At 38.2% G+C, this 23,889-nt stretch overlaps 1 protein-coding gene across 3 annotated transcripts in view; it reads right to left on the reverse strand.

Moving 5' to 3' along the window:
- The window catches only part of PIK3CB (phosphatidylinositol-4,5-bisphosphate 3-kinase catalytic subunit beta), a 205,757-nt gene that overhangs the window by 156,841 nt on the left and 25,027 nt on the right, over nucleotides 1-23,889 (reverse strand). For 2 of the 3 annotated variants that reach the window (XM_041734139.1, XM_041734140.1), the window contains one exon: nucleotides 5,189-5,293. The exons of the other annotated variant lie outside the window; for it this stretch is intronic. The gene's annotated coding sequence lies outside the window, so the exon portion shown is untranslated. The remainder of the gene's footprint in view (nucleotides 1-5,188; nucleotides 5,294-23,889) is intronic. 3 annotated transcript variants of the gene reach the window in all.

A 23,889-nucleotide genomic window follows, 5' to 3' on the forward strand; every position in this document is an offset into this window, starting at 1 on the left:
TAAAATTCTTTACTATGTTTCAAAGAAAAACATTGCATGATTCTGGTTTCCTTCATACTCTTATTTTTCTTTTACTGATTCTTTTTAACAACAGCCACTCATTTACTATAGGCATTTCCTAAAGTCCTATGCTTTACATTTTTCTCTCTGCTAGGGCCCTGGAAATGTTACTGACTTTCACAACTGACACTCTATGTAAATTACCCCAAAATCTATTATCTCCAGGTCCTAAAGTATCTTTTGCTAATTTTCAGTCTCATATCTCCACAATTAAGGAGATATTCTAAAACTTCTACTTATAATTCAAAAATGTGTCTAACAGAATTCATCATGTTACAGTCTCACCCACGAGACCCCTAGGCTTTCCTCAGAGTTTCCTTACTTCTGTTCAGGGTACCATCATCCTTCAAGCCAATGAACTCAAAATGTTGGATTCGCTTCTGTGACTCCTTTCTTCCATGTTCTCTGTGAAATTATTTATGAAATCTCCCCTGTCAAATTAACTCAATCAAGTAGTCATTATTTCACTTCTGCAGCCCTGATCATAGCTGTAACTAGCCAATTCATTTCATGAATATCTGTTAAACACTTAACTTGCTTGCAAGACTTAGAGGCCCAGTTTACCTGACAAGATAAGCCTGGGCAGGTAATGTCTGTCCTTAACTATATAACATTGACCATGTAATTTATCAACAATGTTATTTATTATCCAAACCAGTAGATTTAAAAAAGCAAAAGAAGGCATTAGAAATAGTTGAACATCCAGGTACACATAGCTGGCTCAGTCAGTAGAGCATGTGACTCTTGAACTGAAGGTTGTGACTTTGAGTTCCACTTTGGGTGTAGAGATTACTTTAAAAATATAAAAACTTAAAGAACATAGTTGGACATCCAGAGATGTGAGAATGGCTCAGTATCTGCAAATCAATGTGATGCACCACATTAACAAAATGAAGGATAAAAATCATTATGATCATGTCAATAGATACAGAAAAAGTATCTGGCAAAATTCTACATCTGTTCATGATAAAAATTCTCAACAAAGCAAATTTACAGGAAACACATCTCAACATAATAAAAACCATATTTATGACAAACTCAAAGCTAACATCATACTGAATGGTGAAAAGCTCAAAGTTTTTCCTCTAAGATCAGGAACAAAACAAGGATATCCACTCTCAACACTTTTATCCAACACTAGAAGTCCCAGCCACAGCAATGAGACAAAAAATAATAAAAGTCATTTAAATTGGTAAGGAAAAAGTAAAACTGTCACTATTTGCAAATGACAAGGTACAATATATAGAAAATTTTTTAAAAACACTAAAGAGGGACGCCTGGGTGGCTCAGCGTTTGAGCGCCTGCCTTTAGCTCAGGGTGTGATCCTGGATTCCCAAGTTCGAGTCCCACATCAGGCTCATTGCATGCAGCCTGCTTCTCTGCCTGTGTCTCTGCCTCTCTCTCTCTCTCATGAATAAATAAATAAAATATTTGAATAAATAATTTTTTTTAAAAAAATGCATTCCTGGGATCCCTGGGTGGCGCAGTGGTTTAGCGCCTGCCTTTGGCCCAGGGCGCGATCCTGGAGACCCGGGACCGAATCCCACGTCGGGCTCCCAGTGCATGGAGCCTGCTTCTCCCTCTGCCTACGTCTCTGCCTCTCTCTCTCTCTCTCTCTCTCTCTGTGTGACTATCATAAATAAATAAAATTTAAAATAATAAATAAATAAATAAATAATGCATTCCTTAAAAAAATAAAATAAAATAAAATAATAAAAACACTAAAGATTCCACCAAAAAAATTAGAACTAAAAAATTAAGTTGAAGGTACAAAACTAACAGAATCAGAAATCTGTTGTGGGTAGCCCAGGTGGCTTAGCGATTCAGTGCAGCCTTCATTCAGCCCAGGGCCTGATCCTGGAGACCCAGGATTAAGTCCCACGTCAGGCTCCTTACATGGAGCCTGCTTGTCCCTCTGCCTGTGTCTCTCCCTCTCTCTCTCTGCGTCTCTCAGGAATAAATAAATAAAATCTTTAAAAAAAAAAAAAAGAAAAAGAAAAAAAAGAAAGAAATCTGTTGCATTTCTATATGAAATAATGAACTAACAGAAAGAGATATTAAGAAAATAATACCATTTAAAAGTGCATAAAAGAAAAATACCTAGGAATAAATTTAGTCAAGGAAGTAAAAGACTACTCTGAAAACTATGAGACCGATGAAAGATACTGAAGGACAGGAAATGTGAGTGGCTCAGTCAGTTTAAGCGTCCAACTCCTGATCTCAGCTCAGGTCTCAACTCAGGATCAAGCCCTGCATTGGGTCCCATAACCAACTTTTTAAAAAAGTTTAAAAAAATAAACTTTTAAAAATAAAAAAAGAAAGAGACTAAAGACAACACAAATAAATGGGAAGGCATATCATGTTCATGGACTAGAATTAACATTGTTAAAATGTCCATACTACCCACAGCAATCTACAGATTCAATGCAATCCCTATTAAATACCAACAGTATTTTTCACAGAAATAGAACAAATAATCCTAACATTTGTATGGAACTACAAAAGACTCCTAACAGCCAAGGTAACCATGAGAAAGAACAAAACTGAAGTAACACAATTCCAGATTTCAAACTACACTACAAAGCTACAGTAATCAAAACAGCATGGTAATGGCACCAAAAAAAAAAAAAAAAAAGACCCAGAGATCAATGGAACAGAGTAGAAAGCCAAGTAATAAACCCACACTTCTATGGTCAATCTACAACAAAAGACACAATACACAAAAGGGAAAGGACAGTCTCTTTAATAAATGGTACTGGGAAACTGGACAGATACATACAAAAAAATGAAACTGGACCACTTTCTTATACCACACACAAAAATACACTCAAAATGGATTAAAGACCTAAATGTGAGACAGGAAAACATCAAACTCCCAGAATAAAACATAGGTAATAAATTCTTAGACATCAGCTTTTTTTTCTTTTAAATATTTTATTTATTTATTCATAAGAGACATAGAAAGAGAGAAGCAGAGACATAGGCAGAGGGAGAAGCAGCCTCCATGCAGGGAGCCTGATGTGGGACTCAATCCCAGGACCCCTGGATCATACCGAGCCACAGGCAGTTGCTCAACCGCTGAGCCACCCAGGCGTCCCTAGACATCAGCTTTGACGGTATTTTTCTGGATTTGTCTTCCCAAGCAAAGGAAAGAAAAGCAAAAATAAATAGTTGGGAATATGCCAAAATAAAAACCTTCTGCACAGCAAAGGAAACCAACAATAAAATGAGAGGCAACTTAGAGAATGGCAGAAGATATTTACAAATTATATATCTGGTAAGTAGTTAATATTCAAAATACCAAAGAATTTATACAAGTCAACACACAATTTATACAAGAAAACAATCTGATTTTTAAAATGGGCAGAAGTGGGATCCCTGGGTGGCGCAGTGGTTTGGCGCCTGCCTTTGGCCCAGGGCGTGATCCTGGAGACCCGGGATCGAATCCCACATCGCGCTCCTGGTGCATGGAGCCTGCTTCTCCCTCTGCCTGTGTCTCTGCCTCTCTCTCTCTCTCTCTCTGTGACTATCATAAATAAATTTTAAAAAATATTTAAAAATAAATAAATAAATAAAATGGGCAGAAGTACTGAATAGACATTTTTCCAAAGAAGACATACAGATGGCCAGACACATGAAAAGATGCTCAACATCACTGATCATCAAAGAAATGCAAATCAAACCTACAATTATCACTTCACACCAGCCAGAATGGATAGTTATCAAAAAGACAAGAAGTAACCAATGTTGGTGAGGGTGTAGAGAAAAGAGAATCCTCATGCAGTGTCAGTAGGAATGTAAATTAGTACAGCCACTCCGGAAACAGAATGGAGGTTCCTCAAAAAATTAAAAACAGAAATAACATACAATCAGATTAATTTTACTTCCAGGATATTCACTCAAAGAAAACAAAAACTCTACTTCACAAAACATATGCACCCCTAAGTTTACTGCAGCATTATTTATAGGAGCCAAGATATAGAAGCAATCTAAGTTTACACTGATAGATGAATGGATAAAGATGTGTGCGCGCGCACGCAGACACACACACATATACATACAATGCAATACTACTCAGCCATAAAAAAAAAAAAGTGAAATCTTGCCATTCATGACAATCTGCACAGACCTAGAGGATGTGATATGTCAAAGACAAACACCATATGATTTCACTTATATGTGGAATCTAAAAACAAAAGAAGCAAATAAACAAAAAAAACAGACCCCTAAGTATAAAACAAACTAGTGGTGGCCAGAGGGGAGGATGGTGGCAGGGTGCATGCAACTCTTACTCTTGGGTTTGTGAGTTCAAGCCCCATGATGGGCATAGAGAATATTTACAGTAAAATATAACAAAGATTCTAAAAAGATAAAAACTAAGTCATGGGGATAAAAAAGTACAGTGCAAAAATAAGTTCTGTGCTTATTGAATGCTACATGCCAATTATATCTCAATAAAGCTAGGGGGAAAGTTTGGCATTAACTGGCATTAACTGATCTACAAAAGGCTTACACCAGGATATATGGTCATGCTGACTGTAAATTCAGTACTTAGGAAAATGACTGCTCCATCCTAAATACATTCTACCTATTGATTCATAAATGAATGAGTTGAAATACTCACTTTACCACCTTCTCTTCACTCTTTATTTTATTGCAAGCTTATTTTCAGCCACAAACACTGTGTTGAAAGAGGCCAGCTATGACCTCCTACCTACTCCAAAAAAGCTTCAAAAAACTTCAGTTTTCAATTAACCTCTCTAAAAAGCTTTCAACAATACTGACCCCTTCTCTCTCCTTCATGAAGCTCTGTTAACAATGGGGTAAACATAATCCTAAATATCAGACTATTTTAAAACAAGGCCTAGGATTTCTATCCCCCAACACAGAGATTAACTAAAAGATTAAGAATCTAAAGGTACCTGGCTGGTTCAGTCAAGAGCATGCAACTCTTGATCTCAGAGTTATTAATTCAAACCCCACGGTGAGGGTAAGGATTACCTAAAAGTAAAATCTTAAAAAAAAAAAAAAAAAAAAAGATTTAAAATCTAACCAATATTCACATTTTCCTTCTATATTTAACTTCTGGAAAATCAGTGTAAATAAAGATACAAAATCGGATACTTACCTCAAAATGACAGCCCCCATTTCAGTCTTTTAAGATGACAGATGATGTCATTACTTATTTTTTAAACTGAAGTTTTCATGGAAGACTTTCAAATTAGAAGATACACTACAAAAAAGGGTGAAGAAAGGTATTAACACCTAAATGAACTAAATTAAAAATAAAATTTTATTACTTGTATGTCACTTGATTGCTTATAACTATTTCTAAATATGGGGAAAACATAAAAAACATATGAACTGGGCAGCCCAGGTGGCTCAGTGGTTTAGCGCCGCCTTCGGCCCAGGGTGTGATCCTGGGGACCCAGGATCGAGTCCCACGTCAGGCTCCCAGCATGGAGCCTGCTTCTCCCTCTGCCTGTGTGTGTGTCTCTCTCTCTGTCTCTCATGAATAAATAAAATCTTAAAAAAAAAAAAACCTTTTAAATACAATATTAAAATTGTAGAACATTAGAGCGAGAAGGGACCTAAAATGGATGTCCTATACAACTATCAAAATTCTCTCATTTTATCACCTCTTTCTTGAAACCTCTTTTCTGTAACATAATTTTCTTTCTTTTTTTTTTAAGATTTTAAGATTCAGATTTTATTTAAGATTTTATTTATTCATTCATAGAGACACACAGAGAGAGAGGCAGAGACCCAGGCAGAGGGAGAAGTAGGCATCATACAGAGAGCCTGACGTGGGACTCGATCCCGGTCAAGGGGGGGAGGGGGGTTTGCTCCAGGATCATGCCCTGGGCTGCAGGTGGCGCTAAACCGCTGCGCCACCAGGGCTGCCCCTAATTTTCTTTCTACTTCTCAAATTATTTCTCCATCTACATAATAAGCTGTTAACTATGGATATTTCATTTTCCCCCTTTCTTGTTTATTTTTTTTTAAGATTTTATTTATTTATTCATGAGAGACACAGAGAAGAAGGCAGAGACACAGAGGGAGAAGCAGGCTCTCCGTGGGGAACCTGATGCAGGACTCAATCCTGGGACCTCAGGATCACTACCCAAGCCAAAGGCAGATGCTCAACCACCGACCCACCCAGATGCCTCTTCTTTAATATCTGAAACACACAAAATATATGGAAAGACACATGCAAAGATGAACACTATAGATCATCCCACAGAAGAACATCAATATTACATCTATGTGCTCCTCTCCTCCCAATCTTTATCCTAAATACTTACTATTACATTACTGTTTAAAGCAAAACCTTGTCACGTATGTATATATCCCTAAACAATGCTGTGTTTAGGTTTGTTATCCCTGGCTCCCTTTTTCAGCTTGATAAATTCATATGCTGAATTTTGTCATTCAAATATTTTTATAAGCTTTGTCCATGTCACTTTCTTTTTTAAGATTTTATTTATTTATTTGACATAGAGAGCGCACAAGCAAGGAGAGCAGGAGAGGAAGAAGCAGGCTCCTTGCTGAGCAGGGAACCCAATACGGGGCTTGATCCTAGGATCCTGAGATCATGACCTGAGCAGAAGGCAGATGCTTAACTGATTGAGCCACGTAGGCACCCCATCCACGTTACTTTTTAATTGTTACATTTTAATTGCATTTCATTATATAAATATGCCACAATATATTCACCCATTCTGTTTTCAGGCATTTGGATGGTTTAAAATTCTTTGCTTTTATCAACATTATCATATAAATCTCAAAAAAAAAAATCTTCAGGTGCACATGAACACTGATTTCTTTAGAGTATGTTGTAAACCTAGAAGTGGAATTGTTGGGTTATAGGACATGTAAACACCCAATTTTACCAAAAATGCCAATTTGACTTCCAACTGTATCACTCTACCAACTCACCAGCAGTATATAAACTGATGACCACAATCCTCTCCAATACTTGATAAAGTGAGATTTCTTAATTTGTGGAAATACAGAACATAATACCATGATTTCAATTTGTATTATTACCTGATTAGGTTGAAGACCTTTTCACATGTTTATTAATTATCTATGTTCCTTTCCACATCCCTTTGTTCCGTTCTGGCCATTTTTATTGGGTAGTCTTTTTCTCATTACTTACTAGGCTTAATATATTCACAACCGGGACTGGCTACATAATTTGCAGGCCCAGTGCAAAATTAAAAAGCAGGGCCATGAAATGCTGAGTGGTTCAGTCGGTTAAGTCTGACTTCAGCTCAGGTTGTGATCTTGGGGTCCTAGGATTGAGCCTCATGTCAGACTCTGTGCTGGGTGGGGAGTCCCCTTGTTCCCCTCCTTCCCTTTGCCCTTCCCCCTACTCATGCTCTGTCTCTCAAAATAATAAATAAAACTAAAAAAAATAAAAGTAAGGCCAATATTTAAAAACTAAGAATTTTAAGAATGATAATTTAGCATGAAAGTAAGTATGGGGCCCTGTGTGACCACAGATTGTATGTACATCCATGAAGGCAGCCCTGTTCAGGACACTAATTCTATATTATATATAAAATAATTTTTTTCCAAATGTGCAACAATTTTTTTCCAAATTTAGTTTATCTTCTCATTTTTCTATGGTGTCTTTATTTTTTTTTAATTTTTTTTTAAGTAGGCTCCACACCCAGTGTGGAACCCAACATGGGGCTTGAACTCACGACTCTGAGATCAAGACCTGAGCTGAGATCAAGAGTCAACGTTTACCCAAGTGAGCCATCCATGGCTCCTATGGTATCTTTGGATGAAGATTAATTTTAATGTGCTCAAAACTATCAATCTTTTTTTAAGTTGACCCTTCGGTCTCATTGGGAAAATCCTAGTCTTCACACAGTTTGATGGCTTTGCTTTCTCATCAGAATCCTAAAAAATGGGTGCTTTCCAATGATCAGTGAGCTCACAGCCCTCTCTTCTCATCCATAATGTCCCATTCTTCACTAATAAAATCTTACAGGACTTTATGTCCTTTATTGATAGCAGCATCCTAATCACATCATTTAATTTACTTCTAGGCAAGCCCACTCAAATTGGATTAGAGCTTGTGCTACACACCAAGTTTAGAACTATTATTTGTATGTTGTAGTACTCCAAGTCAGAAATTTTCATAAAAACTCCAAACATCTGATTAGAACATTTTACATTTAAATATTTAAAAGAAGGAAGAAAAAACTTACAAATCTTCGAGTTTCATAAAATTAGGAATTAAAGGAGAGTGTAAATGTTGCTATAAAGGTCGAAAATTTTTTTCATTTTGTAGCTTCAAAAAAAGACTGCCAGGAAGGAAGTAATTTATTTTTTTTTAAGATTTTATTTATTTATTCGTGAGAGACACACAGAGAGAAAGATAGAAGCAGAGACACAGGCAGAGGGAGAAGCAGAGGGAGAAGCAGGCTCCACGCTGTGAGCCTGACGTGGGACTAGATCCCGGGGCTCCAGGATCAGGCCCTGGGCTGAAGGCAGCACTAAACCGCTGAGCCACCTGGGCTGCCCCGAAGGAAGTAATTTAATTCTAGTGTTGGTTTCTTTGTTTTTGCAATAAGGTCAATAAGAATGTTATAAAACAGACTTTAGACTATGTTAAAATATACCAAACTGCTTACTTTTCCAAAAGGAAGGGAATCAGTCAACTCAGAAATAACCACAATTTGCTGGTGCAGGATGTTGACAGTCAGGGAGGCTTTGCATGTGGGTAGGGGCAGGGATATATGGGAATTCTCTACTTGCTACTCAATTTTACTGTGAACCTAAAACTGCTCTAAAAATGATGTCTATTTAAAAGGTGAAAAGGGACGCCTGGGTGGCTCAGTCAGTTAACTGAACAACTCCTGATTTCAGCTCAGGTCATGACCTCAGGGTCATGAGTTTCAAGCCCCCATTGAGCTCTGTACTCAGATGGGAGTCTGCTTGAGATTCTCTCCCTCTGCCGCCCCTCCACCCATTCACACATGGGCTCTCTTTAAATACATAAACAAAATCTTAAAGAAAAAAAAAAGGTAGAAAAAGAAATGTATCAATTACCAACAAAAAAATAATCAATCTGACACAATATAGGCTAATAAATGTAAGTATACTGCTTACTCTTCTTGAACAGTTAACAAAATTATTCTGATGTTCAAGCACACAATTCAATAAACGTCACTCGTAAAATTCTTAGTAAAGCTTTAGGTGAAAACAATGTTATTAATAACCTTTGCAAGAAGATCCACTCACAGCTTTATTATGAAAAGAAAGGGAAAAGTTCTGTACAAACAATAAATATCCATTAAACTTTAAAAAGATGGGTAGAGAGGATTTCAAAAAACTTATCCAAGCACTGAGAATAGCATATAGCCAAACCAAAACCCCTACACAGTCTATCTCTAGTCCTTGTTCAAGTAAAAGCACTTTTCTACAAAAACATAAACAAAATACTATGCCCCAATCATGCAAGTTACATTATAATTTAAAAGCTGGCTAAACTATTCTATTTTTAAAAAATGATTTCAACCTCCCAACCTCCACCCACAAGTAAGCTAGCAAAAACAGGTAAACTCAAAAATCACTTCATGTATAAGTACTCATCTCTCTCTTCTTCCTCTTCCTCCTGAACTCAAAGTACTCCTCACATGTTACCACAAGGTCCTAGGTCTAAATTAAAGGATAAAGTAATGTCATTTCCACTATATTTATTTTTAATAAAATGCAATTAGAAGAGTCAAAAATATTCTTTGATAGCTAGTACCCAAGAAAGAACCAGACTAAGATTGCTAGTATGATGCTCTTATGAGCATTTGTCTGTTTTTATTTCTTTTTGTTTAACAAATGGAGATTATATATTCTGGGATTTTTTAAATAAAGGTTTTCAAAAAACCAAGAGAGCCAACAAGCATAGGGGAAAAAATGGACATTCTCATTAGGGAATAAACATAAAAACTAAAACCACAATAAGATACCACTGTGTGCCCACCAAAATAGGTAAACTTTAAAGAAACTAATTATACCCAGGCCTGCTGAGTATATGCAGCAATGGAAATTCACATACCTTATAACATAGGAATTTCACCCTAGACATAGGTAGGCTGTGTACACATTTCACCAAAAGATATTTGCTAGAATGGTAAATAAATAAAACTACACGTAGACACCATTTTCCACAAATCCCTGCTTCCCAAGGTACTTTCTAAAGATTTAGGGGATCCCTCGGTGGCTCAGTGGTGTAGCCCCTGCTTTAAGACTCAGGGCGTGATCCTGGAGCCCCAGGATCGAGTCCCACATCAGGCTCCCTGCATGAAGCCTGCTTCTCCCTCTGCGTGTGTCTCTATTCTCCCCTAAATCTTAGAGAGAGAGTATACACAAGTGCACACGCTCAGGAGGGAAGAGTACAGGGAGAGGGAGAAAGAAGTACAAACCAACTGGGCGCTGAGCAATGAGCCTGGCATGGAACTCAATCCCAGAACCCTGAGATCACCACCTGAGCCGAAAACAAGAGTCTGATGCTCAACCAATTGTGTCACCCAAGCACCCCACCAAGGTACATTCTTGGCAAGGTTGTGAAGAAATGCCTAATATTGGGGTGCCCGCATGGCTTAGTCAGTTAAGTGACTTCCTTCGGCTCACATCATGGTCATGCTCTCTCTCTCTCTCTCTCTCTCTCAAATAAATAAAATCTTAAAATTAAAAAAAAAAAAAAGCCTATTATCCACCATAACAAAATGTAATTATGTGAATTTTGTGAAAGATGTAATAACTAGCCTTATTGTGTTATGCTATATATATACATGCATCAAAACATCACATTATACACCTTAAACTTACACAAGGTTGTATGTTAATTAAATCTGAATACAGGTCAGCCCAGGTGGCCCAGCGGTTTAGCGCTGCCTTCGGCCCAGGGTATGATCCTAGGGACCCGGGATCGAGTCCCATGTCAGGCTCCCTGCATGGAGCCTGCTTCTCCCTCTACCTCTCTCTCTCTCTGTGTGTGTGTGTCTTTCATGAATGGATGAATAAAATCTTTAAAAAAAAAAAATCTGGGGATCCCTGGGTGGCACAGCGGTTTGGCGCCTGCCTTTGGCCCGGGGCGCGATCCTGGAGACCCAGGATCGAATCCTACGTCGGGCTCCCAGCTTGGAGCCTGCTTCTCCCTTTGCCTGTGTCTCTGCCTCTCTCTCTCTCTCTGTGTGACTATGATGAATAAATAAATAAAATCTTTAAAAAAAAAATCTGAATACAGCATGTAAGGCATTTTGGCAATACCTATCGAAAGTACAAACATATATGGCCTGGAAAAAACCCAAAATCTCTACCAACAGAGAACTGCTTAAATAAATTATCCAAAAGAAAATCATGCTAATTAAAAAAAAAAAAAACTATACTCTATGGAAAGATCTGTGAAGATTTCCATTGTAAAGTAAGAAACACAGTATGTAAAGGGAAGGGCAGGAAGACCAATTTGTAGAATGACGGGTATAATATGTGGGCTTTGTGAGTTTTGGATGGTAAAGATAGAAATAAGAATCTGTATTTTTTTATGGGATGCCTACATGGCTCAGAGGTTTAGCGCCTGCCTTCGGCCCAGGGTGTGATCCTGGAGACCCGGGATCGAGTCCCATGTTGGGCTCCCAGCATGAAGCCTGCTTCTCCCTCTGCCTGTGTCTCTGCCTCTCTGTCTTCTTTCATGAATAAACAAAATCTTAATAAAAAAAAAATCTGTACTTTTACTGTCTTTATTCAAAGAAACTCTAGTAGAAGGATACATAAAATAATAAACAGTTTCCTGGGTAGGGTAAGTAAGGTGGAAGAATGGAGTGAACAGAACAGGATGGCTGAAGGCTGGCGGGTGGGAAAGTGTATATTGTTTAACTTTCTTTTTTTTAACTTTTTTATTTTATTTATTTACTTGAGAGAGAGAGAGAATAAATGGGAGGGAGGGGCAAAAGGAGAGGGAGAAGTAGACTCCCTGAGAAGGAAGCCCCATGTGGGGTTCAATCCCAGGACCCTGAGATCAATGACCTGACCTGAAGGCAGACGCTTAACCGACTGAGCCACCCAGGTGTCCCTTTTTTTTTTTAATTCATTTATGAGGGACAAACTTCATGGTAAGCACAAAGCCAAATGCAGGGCTCAATCCCAAGACCCTGAGATCATGATCTGAGCTGAAATCAAGAGTCAGATCCTGAGATCATGATCTGAGCTGAAATCAAAAGTCAGATGACTGAGCTACCCAAGCATCCCACACCCCTAACTTTAGGTTTAAAAAGTTTTTAATCCCACAGGAATCTATTATTACTAAATACATCAGTAACTTAATAAACCAAAATAGGGTCCAAATACTATCAATATATACACATGATAACAGAACTATTCTTTCACCATCTCCATAACTGAGATCCCAGCATTGCCCATCAATGTCACTGAAGTCTATAGTATAACTATGTTTATCTGGCCTAAATCATCAACCCAAGATCCTTAAAACTAGTCTTCTAAAGATATTTTCTCTTAATTTGCAATGACATGGATGGAATTAAAGGATATTATGCTAAGTGAAATAAGTCAAACAGAGAAAGACAAATATCATATGATCTCACTCATATGGAGAATTTAAGAAAGAAAACAGGATCATAGGGGAAGAGAGGAATAATAAAACAAGATGAAATCAGAGAGGGAGACAAACTATAAAAGACTCAATCGGGAAACAAACTGAAGGTCAATGGAGGGGCGGGGGTAGGGGAATGTGGTAACTGGGTGCTGGATATTAAGGATGGCACGTGATGTAATGAGCCCTGAGTGTTATATAAGACACTGACCTCTACATGTGAAATCAATAATACATTATAGGTTTATTAACTGTATTTTAATAAAAATTTTTAAAAATAAAAAAGGTACTATCCAGAGTTTGCCAACCAATTTTACCTCCTCCTTAAACAACGATATAACCCCTATCATGAAGTATCCTAATGAATTATATCATCCAATACTCATTAACCTAAAATGCAAAACACTGTGGTATCTATAAAGACGCTGCTCATTCCAGCACCCAGTCCATCAAGCCAACTCCTATGCACCTGCACCAGCTCAGGTGCCATTTTCTCTAGAGCCCTTCCTAATTCCCTAAGGCTCACTCCCATAGGATCCTGCTGTGACCTGTGTCAGTACATTATTAGCTTTATTGTTTTTTAAGATATGTATGTATGTATGTATTTATTTATTTATTTATTTATTCATTCATTCATTCATTCATGAGAGACAGAGAGAGAGAGGCAGAGACACAGGCAGAGGGAGAAGCAGGCTTCCCATGGGGAGCCCGATGTGGAACTCAATCCCGGGACTCCAGGATCACACCCTGGGCCAAAGGCAGACGCACAATAGCTGAGCCACCCAGGCGTCCCACATTATTAGTTTTAAATCATTAGATTACAAATATCAGTTTGCTTATCTTCCCTACTGGACTGTGAATCCCTCATGACAAGGAGAGTGAGTTATATTCATATTAATAATCCAAGTATTTAGCAAAGTGCCATTACAAATGGCAGGTAATCAGGACACCTGAGTGGTTCAGTGGGTTAAGTACCTGCCTTAATCTCAGGTCATGATCTCAGGTTCCTGGGATTGAGCCCCGCATCAGGCTCTCTGCTCAGTGGGAGTCTGCTTCTCCCTCTCCCTCTGCTTGCTGCTCTACCTGCACATGTGCTGGTGTACGTGTGCTCCCTCACTCTGTCAAATAAATAAATAAAATCTTAAAAAAGAAAAAAACAAATGGCAGGTAATCAAAACTGCTCACAGAATGAATTAAAGAAACTACACTTGTAGGCAAACTGTGAGCATGGCTGAAATTCCACTTAACGTTCTCTCAGCCCCATTTTAACTTCATTCAGTCCCTGCTTTGAAGGAAAGAGCAACTCCAATAACACTCTTCTTTACTGAAATATATTAATACCTTAGATTAATATGAAACACTTGAAAATATCTCAATCACTTCAGGAATGTTGCACAAAACTATTTCAAAAAATATAGGTGTCTATTAAAAGGTAGTCACGAAATAGGTGATGGAGTGCTGAATTTTTTGACATTTTGTTCATTTCTGACTTATAAGAAATTGTGAGTTATAATGCAACAAAAAAATAAGAATATATAATATCTTCTAAGAAGGAAACAAAGATTACAGGGATCAGGCATTTCTCCACATAGTGTCTTTTTCTTTTCTTTTAAGATTTTATTCATTTATTTCACAGAAAGCACAAGCAGGGGGAGCAGCAGGCAGAGGCAGAGGGATAGGGGGAAGCAGGCTTCCTTCCTGCTGATGCAGGGCTGGATCCTAGAAGCTTGGATCATGACCTGAGCCGAATGCAGACACTTAACTGACTGAGCCACCCAGATAATCCTCTCTACATAGTGTCTTAAACACCAACTTATACAAGCTTTCCATTTCGACTGTCTCAAAAGGCCTGAGAAAGGGGAAACAGAGACTAGAAAAACCAACTATTCATATATACCCAAGAACTGTTTCATTCAGAATATGTTTTCAAATTTTATCAAATACTGGTAAAAACTAGGAACTAAGAAGAAAAGCAAATTTTAAGGATGTCTGTTAAATACATCTTAGTTGACTGTGAACCTGTCCTCCAAATCCAGAAATTCAAGAGAGCTTCCTATTTTGTTAGAGAATAAGGAACAATAGACAAAAAGAACTAGGAGATAAAGGCCTATATACTGATCCACGCATAGACACAGCTATATTTATGTCTGTGTCTATCTAAAAAAAACCAATAATTCATACTGATCTCGGATTCTAATCCAACACACCACAATGTTATTCAAGCCATATATAAACTCTCTTTATCTTCAATATATTGTTAAACTCACTTAATCTTAAATACACAAAGTAGCTACAGAATTCCTAATTCAAATCTAATTCAAATGAAAAACAATTCTACTAACAATAGTTCAGTATTTGTTTACAGATGTTTTGTTTTGAGCTTGTTTATAGTCAAAATTCTATGTAGTTAATTGTTTCTTTTTATTCTCCCTTTCCATGTGGTTGTTATTTATTAGAAATCCAGTTAGGTCTATTTGTTTGTGTTTTTATTTCACTTCAGTTTTTTTCTTCCCACCCTGATAGATTAACATCCCTCTTTCCTTCCCGACTGCTTTCATTTCCATCCTCTTCCTTTCCACAATGTTCCCATCCAAATCCTATAAGAAACCAATCTCATTAGTTTCTGGCTGATCCGTCTTCGGTTTAGTTTTGCTCAAATGTGCAAATACTTACCTGTACTGTTTCCCTCTTTTCTTACATAAAAGGTAACATATTATAGCTATTCTTATGCACACTGCTTTTTTCCATTAACAGATGTCCTAGAAATTACTCTGTATCAGTTCATAGAGTTCTTCCTCATTCTTTTCTTACATCTGCACTGTACTCCACTGTATGAATGTACCACTGTTGATGGGCATTGTTTCCAGTATTTTTACAATGCTCTTATGTAAATTACTGAGATCATCCTGCTCCCCTACAAACACCATTTCAGACAAAACTAAAAACAAACAAAAAACTGGCTCTACCTCCCAAAACCACCAAACTCACTCAACACTCCCACTGTTCCTGACATAGCCTCACTCCAAGTTATCATCACTATTTCTTGGCTGTTTTTGCTGTAACACTCTCCTAATCAGTCTCTCTGCCTCTACTCTAGCCTCTCTACAATTCAACTGTGCCAGAGGAACCCAAAATGTACTCTGTAGAGCATAAGTCAGATAATTTCCAATTCTTTGCTTAAAATCTTCCAAAAGCATCCCATTGTAACCCTACCTGAGTTGGACCTATGACCTACAGAAACCCTGTATGATCTGTATCTGTCCATCTCTGCCCTCATCTTCACTCTCTTCCTCATTTACTACTGTTTAGCTATACATTGTTCCTTAGGGCTTTTTTATACTTCAAATGTTCTGCCCCAGGTCATCTGCCATCTTCTAACATTCACGACTCAACCAAAAGTTAGCATTTCTAAGAGGTTTCCTGTGTACCACCACAGTTAAAATATCACCTGGATCATTTTCTACCTCATCACTGTCATAATACTTGTTAATTAGTATTTGCAATTCTCATTTATTATTTATATGTTTGTTTCTTCCACCGGAAAAGAAGGCAAGTTTTCTTTTTAAGATTTTATTTTAATAAAAATAAAATAAATTTTAAAAAATATACTTTATTTTTAAGTAATCTCCACACCCAGCAGGGGCTTGAACCCCAAAGCAGAGAGTACAATGCAGAGCTCAATCCCACAATCCTGAGATCATAACAGGAGCTGAAATCAAGAGTTAGAGAATTAACTGACTGAGCCAACTGGGCACCCCCAAAAAATAAAATCTTAAAAAACAAATTATCAAGGACTCAAAAACTCTTGTCTATGTAAGCAATATCAATATTTGCTGAATTTGACGTTAAAACTGAGTTTAAATTATTTACTACATAAATGTTTATAATTCTACTAATTGTTTACTTAAAACATTTTATATTTAGGGGCACCTGGATGGCTCAGTCAGGTAAGCACCCAACTCTTAATTTCGGCTGAGGTCATGATCTCAGAGTCGTGAGATCAAGCCCCATGTTGGGCTCTATGCTCAGGAGTTGGCTTGAGATTCTCTCTCTGCCTCTTCTCCTCCCCCTGCTCATGCTCACTCTCTCATTCTCTCTCAAAATTAAATAAAAACTTAAAAACATTTTATTTTTAAACATATTTCAGTTTTAAAAACATTTTTTTAAAACAAAACTTTTAGTGAAAAGAGTAATACTGCTTTATATTTCTGCAAATCTCCTTAATGTCTGGCTTAATAGAAGACAGCTAGGGGTGCGCCTGGTTGGTGCAGTTGGTTGAGTGTCTGACTCTTAGTTTCAGCTCAGGTCATGACCTCATGGTCCTGAGATCAGGCCCCACACATCAGGTCCTGCATCAGGCTTCACAACTCAGTATGGAATCTGCTTGAGATTCTCTCTCCCTCTCCCTCTTCTGCTGCTCCTTTCATCTCTCTACCTCTCTCTCTCTGTCTCTCTCTCTTAAATAAACCTTTTAAGGAAAAAAAAAAAAGAAAAAGGACAGCCAAATTCTCATCTCTGCTTCTATATTCAATCTATTGTGATACCACAAGTTATATTTCTTCTGGAAAACTCTATCACATATTTGTAAGTGAATGAGAGCAAAAATAGCAGATAATATCTTAAGTTATGAAAACAGTTTTGACCTTACAGATCTGTATGAGCTCAGGGACCATCAGGGTCTCCATACTTTGAGAACAACTGCTCTATTCCATACTCCCATAATACTCCCATAGGCTGTATGATTTGCACTTACCACGTGGCATCAGAATTATCTGTTAATCTGTCTCTTTATCTTAAAGTTCCTTAAAGGGATCCCTGGGTGGTGCAGTGGTTTGGCGCCTGCCTTTGGCCCAGGGCACAATCCTGGAGACCTGGGATCGAATCCCACATCGGGCTCCCGGTGCATGGAGCCTGCTTCTCCCTCTGCCTATGTCTCTGCCTCTCTCTCTCTCTCTCTCTCTCTATCATAAATAAATTAAAAAATTTAAAAAAATTAAATAAAATAAATTCTTTAAAAATAAATAAATAAATAAATAAAGTTCATTAAAGCCATGAACCATGAATCTTCAACCTTGTATTCCCAGTGCTTCACACAGCATATTCCACATATCCTCTCAATAAACACTTCATGAATAAATGATAGAGGAAAATACACACCTTAATATAAAAAAGTATATGTAAATAAAGCAGATTTCCTATGGCCAGTTCTTTAGCTAATAGAAATGCATAAAAGAAAAACTTTACAATACACTTATAACAATTCCATAACTGGAATAAAGGATACATTCAGACCGATATGACCACCCTAGATTAGACCTTTTCAAAGTTCAGCCCTGAGGGAACAAGGAAAGCAGATCCTAAAAAGTATCTTAGACTGTAAACAAACACCCACTACTCCAGTCTTCTGACTAAATAAAAGTATCCACCTCTGCAACAAGAAAATTTAACCACTGTTTAAAACAACAACAAAAATGGGTGGGGAGGAATGTTGGTGTCTAGGTAGGGAGAGTGCCAGTGACTGATGACAAGGCTGAAACAGGTATGCTCAGTTTATGAATTTTTTGAAAATTGTCACTCAGATTAGAATATGAAAAAATATTTTTTCCTGTCTTTATTTGCGTTGTTTTTCAAATCAATGCCACCTTACATCTCTATGAAAAAACAGCATCCCCCCAAACACCAACATCATAACATTACTGAAGATAGGATACACATGTGTCTGTCTCACTCACACCTAGCCCAGTACCTCACTGCTCAACCACTATGTCCACGTTAGAATATCCGAAATACCTACACCAAGTAAAAAGAGATCCTTCTGCAGTAAGACCGATGGACTGGGATGAGATGTTACAGTAACTAAGAGAAGAAAAAAGCTCTTAGAACAATTCTCAGGAGTGATGGGGAAGTGCAATGCAAAACTAAAAGAGCCTGGGGCTCTAGGGGAACAGCCTAACATCCTAGAGGGAAGGCTCCTTTTCTAGCTCTGTACTCTAATAAACCATAAAATGAACCTCTAAAATGCAGAGGCTCTCTGCCACACTTTTCAGGAAGTCTTTGTAGTTTGCACGCCCAAGAAAGTCCCAACCTCTTGGCAAAACAAATCTGACATTCCAAAGGTCTGAATTTTGACTAGAGTCAGCTCACTAGTATTTCACATATTGGTGACGCATTCAATTACTGTTAAATTGCTTACAACAAGCAGGTTAACATTATTACTACATTTTCTAGATAAGAAAATAGAACAGAAATAACCTAGTATGACTTGACCTCTTATGGAAAAAAAGACATGTATTTTAGAAAATAATAGTCATCAAAATAAATTCCTAGCCCCTATTACAAAATTTTACAAAAGCACAAGCTCTTAAGCTTTTGGTACATAAAAATCACAAAATATTTTTGCATTAGCAACACAACTTGTAAATACAGAACCATACGAGGACATTCACTTTGGCATAACCTTGGAACATTGTTTATAGAACCATAATATCATGGTTTAGAAAATAAACTTCTTATTTCCTAGTTTATCACAGGAAAAGACACTATTATGCATTACGTTCACTAAAATTTCACTATCTGCTCAATTTTATTTATTTTTTTATATTGCCTATTCAAAGAGCCTTCTATGGCCCTTAAGTGGATATAACATTCTCATTTGGTAATCTCATCAACTGTTAAGAACAGCTCTACAGGGGATCCCTGGGTGGTGCAGTGGTTTAGCGCCTGCCTTTGGCCCAGGGCGTGATCCTGGGGATCTCCAGGATCGAATCCCACGTCGGGCTCCCGGTGCATGGAGCCTGCTTCTCCTTCTGCCTGTGTCTCTGCCTCTCTCTCTCTCTCTCTGTGATGACTATCATAAAAAAATAAAAATTAAAAAAAAAAAAAAGAACAGCTCTACAAAATAAGCTAAAATCTGGTCATTAAATGCAAGACACACAATTCCTTAGGAACTCTTTTTTTTCTTTCCTGGGTATACTTACTGTGAGCAGCCTTTAGCAAACTCATTAAGTATAAAAAAAAAAAAATCAGCACTAGGAAACCCATTTTCCATTTTAAAAGGATTCTTCCTTCCCGTTACAAAAAAAAATCAAAATTTCCTTATTTATTTTTTTTTTTAATTTTTATTTTATTATTTTATGATAGCCACAGAGAGAGAGAGAGAGGCAGAGACACAGGCAGAGGGAGAAGCAGGCTCCATGCACCGGGAGCCCGATGTGGGATTCGATCCCAGGTGTGGGATTCGATCCCGGGTCTCCAGGATCGCGCCCTGGGCCAAAGGCAGGCGCTAAACCGCTGCGCCACCCAGGGATCCCCAAAATTTCCTTATTTAGATCAGCAGAGCAAAAGTTTCTATACAGACAAAAGAAAGATGAGTTAACACAATTATAAACACGAGTGCTTTGTTTATAAAATCTTCAGTGGTTTTCCAGGCTTGAAAAGAAACGTTACAGAGAACCACCACTGTACTCATCCAGCCACATGATAACTAAACATGCTCAGCAGACAGAGGAGCCCTAGGAATGACTAAATTGACCTATCTGGTTAAGGGTGGAAATGAAAAGCAGGCTCTGAACTCCAGGGAATCTGGCACCTGTTTATTCAGAATTACTCTGAAGTGAGTTAGGCTTGAAAAGAGACCAATAAGAGGCAAAGAGCTGGTATGGCCAGGAGAAAAATAAGTTAACATTAGGGAACCAGTGAGAAGATGGGTCTCCTCAGAATCTGAAGGCTTTTAAAAACACAATTAAGGGGCACCTGGGTGGCTCTGTTAGTTGGGTGTCTGCCTTTGGCTCAAGCAGGATCGAACCCCACATCAGGCTCCCTACTCAGCCAGGCTCCCTGCTCAGCAGGAGAGCCTGCTTCTCCCTCTCCCTTTGCCCCTCCCCCAGCTTGTGCTCTCTCAAATAAATAAAATCTTTAAAAAAATAAAAATGAAAATAAAAATAAACCACGATTAAGCATTACACTATAGGCTGTCTTGTAGTGCTGGTTATTTTATTATATGTCCTGTACCCTAAATCAGATTAAGAGCTGAGAAAAGATGGATTTATTTTCTCCATATGACATGGTATTTCAATGGACTGTTAGAACTTCTACTCATCTTCTTCTTGGGGTGACTAAAATGTGCAGAACAATGTTTAAAGTATGTATGGGCAGCCCGGGTAGCTCAGTGGTTTAGCGCCGCCTTCAGCCCAGGGCCTGATCCTGGAGACCTGGAATCGAGTTCTGCATTGGGCTCCCTGCATGGAGCCTGCTTCTCCCATTGCCTGTGTCTCTGCCTCTCTGTCTCTCATGAATAAATAAATAAAATATTTTTTAAAATAAATAAAGTATGCACTTTTAATCATTGCTTGCCTCAAGGAATGAAAACTGGGCAGCTGGGGAAAGGGTGGAAAGGTTACCATTTCTCTAGGTTCAATTTTCCTAAGGCCCAAGGTCTTCTTCGGTTTACCATTTCTTTTTTTTTTTCTCCTTTTTAAAAGATATTTATTTATTTATTCATGAGAAACACAGAGAGAGAAGCATAGACATAGACAGAAGCAGGCTCCTCACAGGAAGTCTGATGCGGAACTCAATCCCTGGACCTAGGATCACACCCTGAGCCGAAGGCAGATGCTCAACTGCTGAGTCACCCAGGCATGGACCCCAATTTACCTTTCCTTATTATATTTTTTAAGTAGGTGACATTCCCAATGCAGGGCTTGAACTCATGACCCGAGATCAAGACCTGAGCTGAAATCAAGAGTCAACTGCTTAACAGACTAAGCCACCCAGGTGCCCCAAGGCTTTCTTCAGTTTAATTCAAACATTACCAAGTGCCTACTATAAGCCAGGCACTGTGCTAATAAGTATTTTAGTGGCAGATACATGGTGAAAACTAAACTGTACAAGAAATAACAAAAGATGGTTCCCCACCCTCAGAAAGGAATAAGTAATTAGCTATGGGAATTTCAAAAGAATGGGGTGAAAGCTAAGACAAAGGTATAGGATACAAAAGTGGGGCTCTTAGTGCAACCCAAATGGTTTTGGTTAAGTACACATGAGCTGAAAAAGTCTGAATGAGACCAAAGTTTGGGGGTGAGATGGGGCAGAAAGTTTTTTCACTGTGGATAGATGCTACACTAATATCTCTATATGAATTAATACATGATGAGGTGTTACCCATCTATCCCATTTTACAGATAAAGTAATGGAGGCAAAGAGAAGACAGATAACTTGCCCAAGATCCATGGCTAACAACTACCAACTCAGTTCGGTTCCAAGACAGTAACAGAAAAGTTGGGTCTTAGGTTTCAGTATTCCTTGGGAAGATTAGGGCTCTTTCACCCTTATCCTTTATTCCTCTCTCAAGTTTTTTTCTTCCTTTCATTCTTCTACCTTTCCCTGGATTTTCTCCCACTCATCTTTCTTCCTTGGCTCAATCAGTAACATGGCCTTTCTCTTTGCACACATTAATATCAAACCTGGCCACTTTAAAACTAATCAAAATGGGTGCCCCAGTGGTTCAGTCAGTTAAGCGTCCAATTCTTGATTTCAGCTTAGGTTAAGACCCATCTTTGGGTCTTGAGATCGAGCCCCACGTTGGCCTCACACACTGGGTATGGAGCCTGCTAAGATTCCATTTCCCTCTCCCTATGCAGCCCAGCCCCTTCTCTAAAAAATAAAATAAAATAAAATAAATAAATAAATAAATAAATAAATAAAAGCAAAAAATAAATAAAACTAGTCAAAACTACAGCAAAAGACTAGATAGAATGTCAATGTCCATTCATACATTAAATGGACAACCAGAATGTTTAAAAAGCCATGAAAAGGAATAAAACAGTTCTATACCTACAGATACATAATACCAAATATACAAAGTGACAAAGAGACACAAAGAACAATGAGTATACTATGCTACCCTTTTGTGAGGGTGGAGGTTTGGGGTGTGTATATATTAACAAATGCAGTGGTTAGGGCAGCCCGGGTGGCTCAGCCTTTTAGCGCAGCCTTCAGCCCAGGGCGTGATCCTGGGGACCAGGGATCAAATCCCATGTCGGGCTACCTGTGTAGAGCCTGCTTCTCCCTCTGCCTGTGTCTCTGCCTCTCTCTCTGTGTCTCTCTCATAAATAAATAAATAAAATCTTAAAACAAAAATGCAGTGGCTATCTAGGGAATAACACTAAAAAAAAAAAAAAAAACTTAGAATAATGATTCCCTCCTGAGAGAGAATTGAGTAGCTGGCAGAAAGTGGGAGATTTATATTTCACTTTACCCATTTTTTATTTTTTTTAAGATTTTATTTATTAAAAAAAAAAAAAAGATTTTATTTATTTATTCATGACAGACACACACACAGAGAGAGAGGAGCCCTATGTGGGACTCCATCCTGGGTCTCCAGGATCACACCCCGGGCTGCAGGCGGCGCCAAACCGCTGCGCCACTGGGGCTGCCCCCATTTTTTTAATTTTTAAAAAGATTCTATTTATTTGAGGGAGAGAGTGCCCACGCATGCAAGGGGAGGGGGGGGACGAGAAAGGCAGAGAACCCAATGCAGGGCTCAATTTTAGGACCCCAAGATCATGACCTCAGCCAAAACCAAGAATCAGACGCTTAACCAACTGAACTGCCCAAGTACCCCTTCATTTTTAATTTAATTTAATTTTATTTTATTTATTTATTTATTTTTTTATGATAGTCACAGAGAGAGAGAGAGAGGCAGAGACACAGGCGGAGGGAGAAGCAGGCTCCATGCACCGGGAGCCTGATGTGGGGATTCGATCCCGGGTCTCCAGGATCGCGCCCTGGGCCAAAGGCAGGCGCCAAACCGCTGCGCCACCCAGGGATCCCTCATTTTTAATTTTAAATGATATACATGAAGCAGCTATTAAAAATTAATATCTATTTAAACAAAATAGTTAAAAAAAGAGAAGGTAGTTGTCTCCTTAGAAACTGTTATTTACTTGTTAGGAATAATGGGACTGCCTTCATTGTGAGTCACCAAATGGTAAGCTCTTGAGAACTTATTTACTTTACCTTAGTAACCAGATAATACACCAGCACAGAACCAATCCATGCCTCATATTAGTGAATTAAGTACATATAAATTCCTTAAGATAATCCTCTAAACAAGATCTAAACTACAGAGCTCCTATTTCCTTATTTTCAGTTTCACTTAAAAGTACAGTCATCAGGGGCAACTGGGTGGCTCAGTCAATTAAGTG

Source organism: Vulpes lagopus, chromosome 19 (assembly GCF_018345385.1).
Source record: "Vulpes lagopus strain Blue_001 chromosome 19, ASM1834538v1, whole genome shotgun sequence".
In the NCBI taxonomy this organism is placed as follows: Eukaryota; Metazoa; Chordata; class Mammalia; order Carnivora; family Canidae; genus Vulpes; species Vulpes lagopus.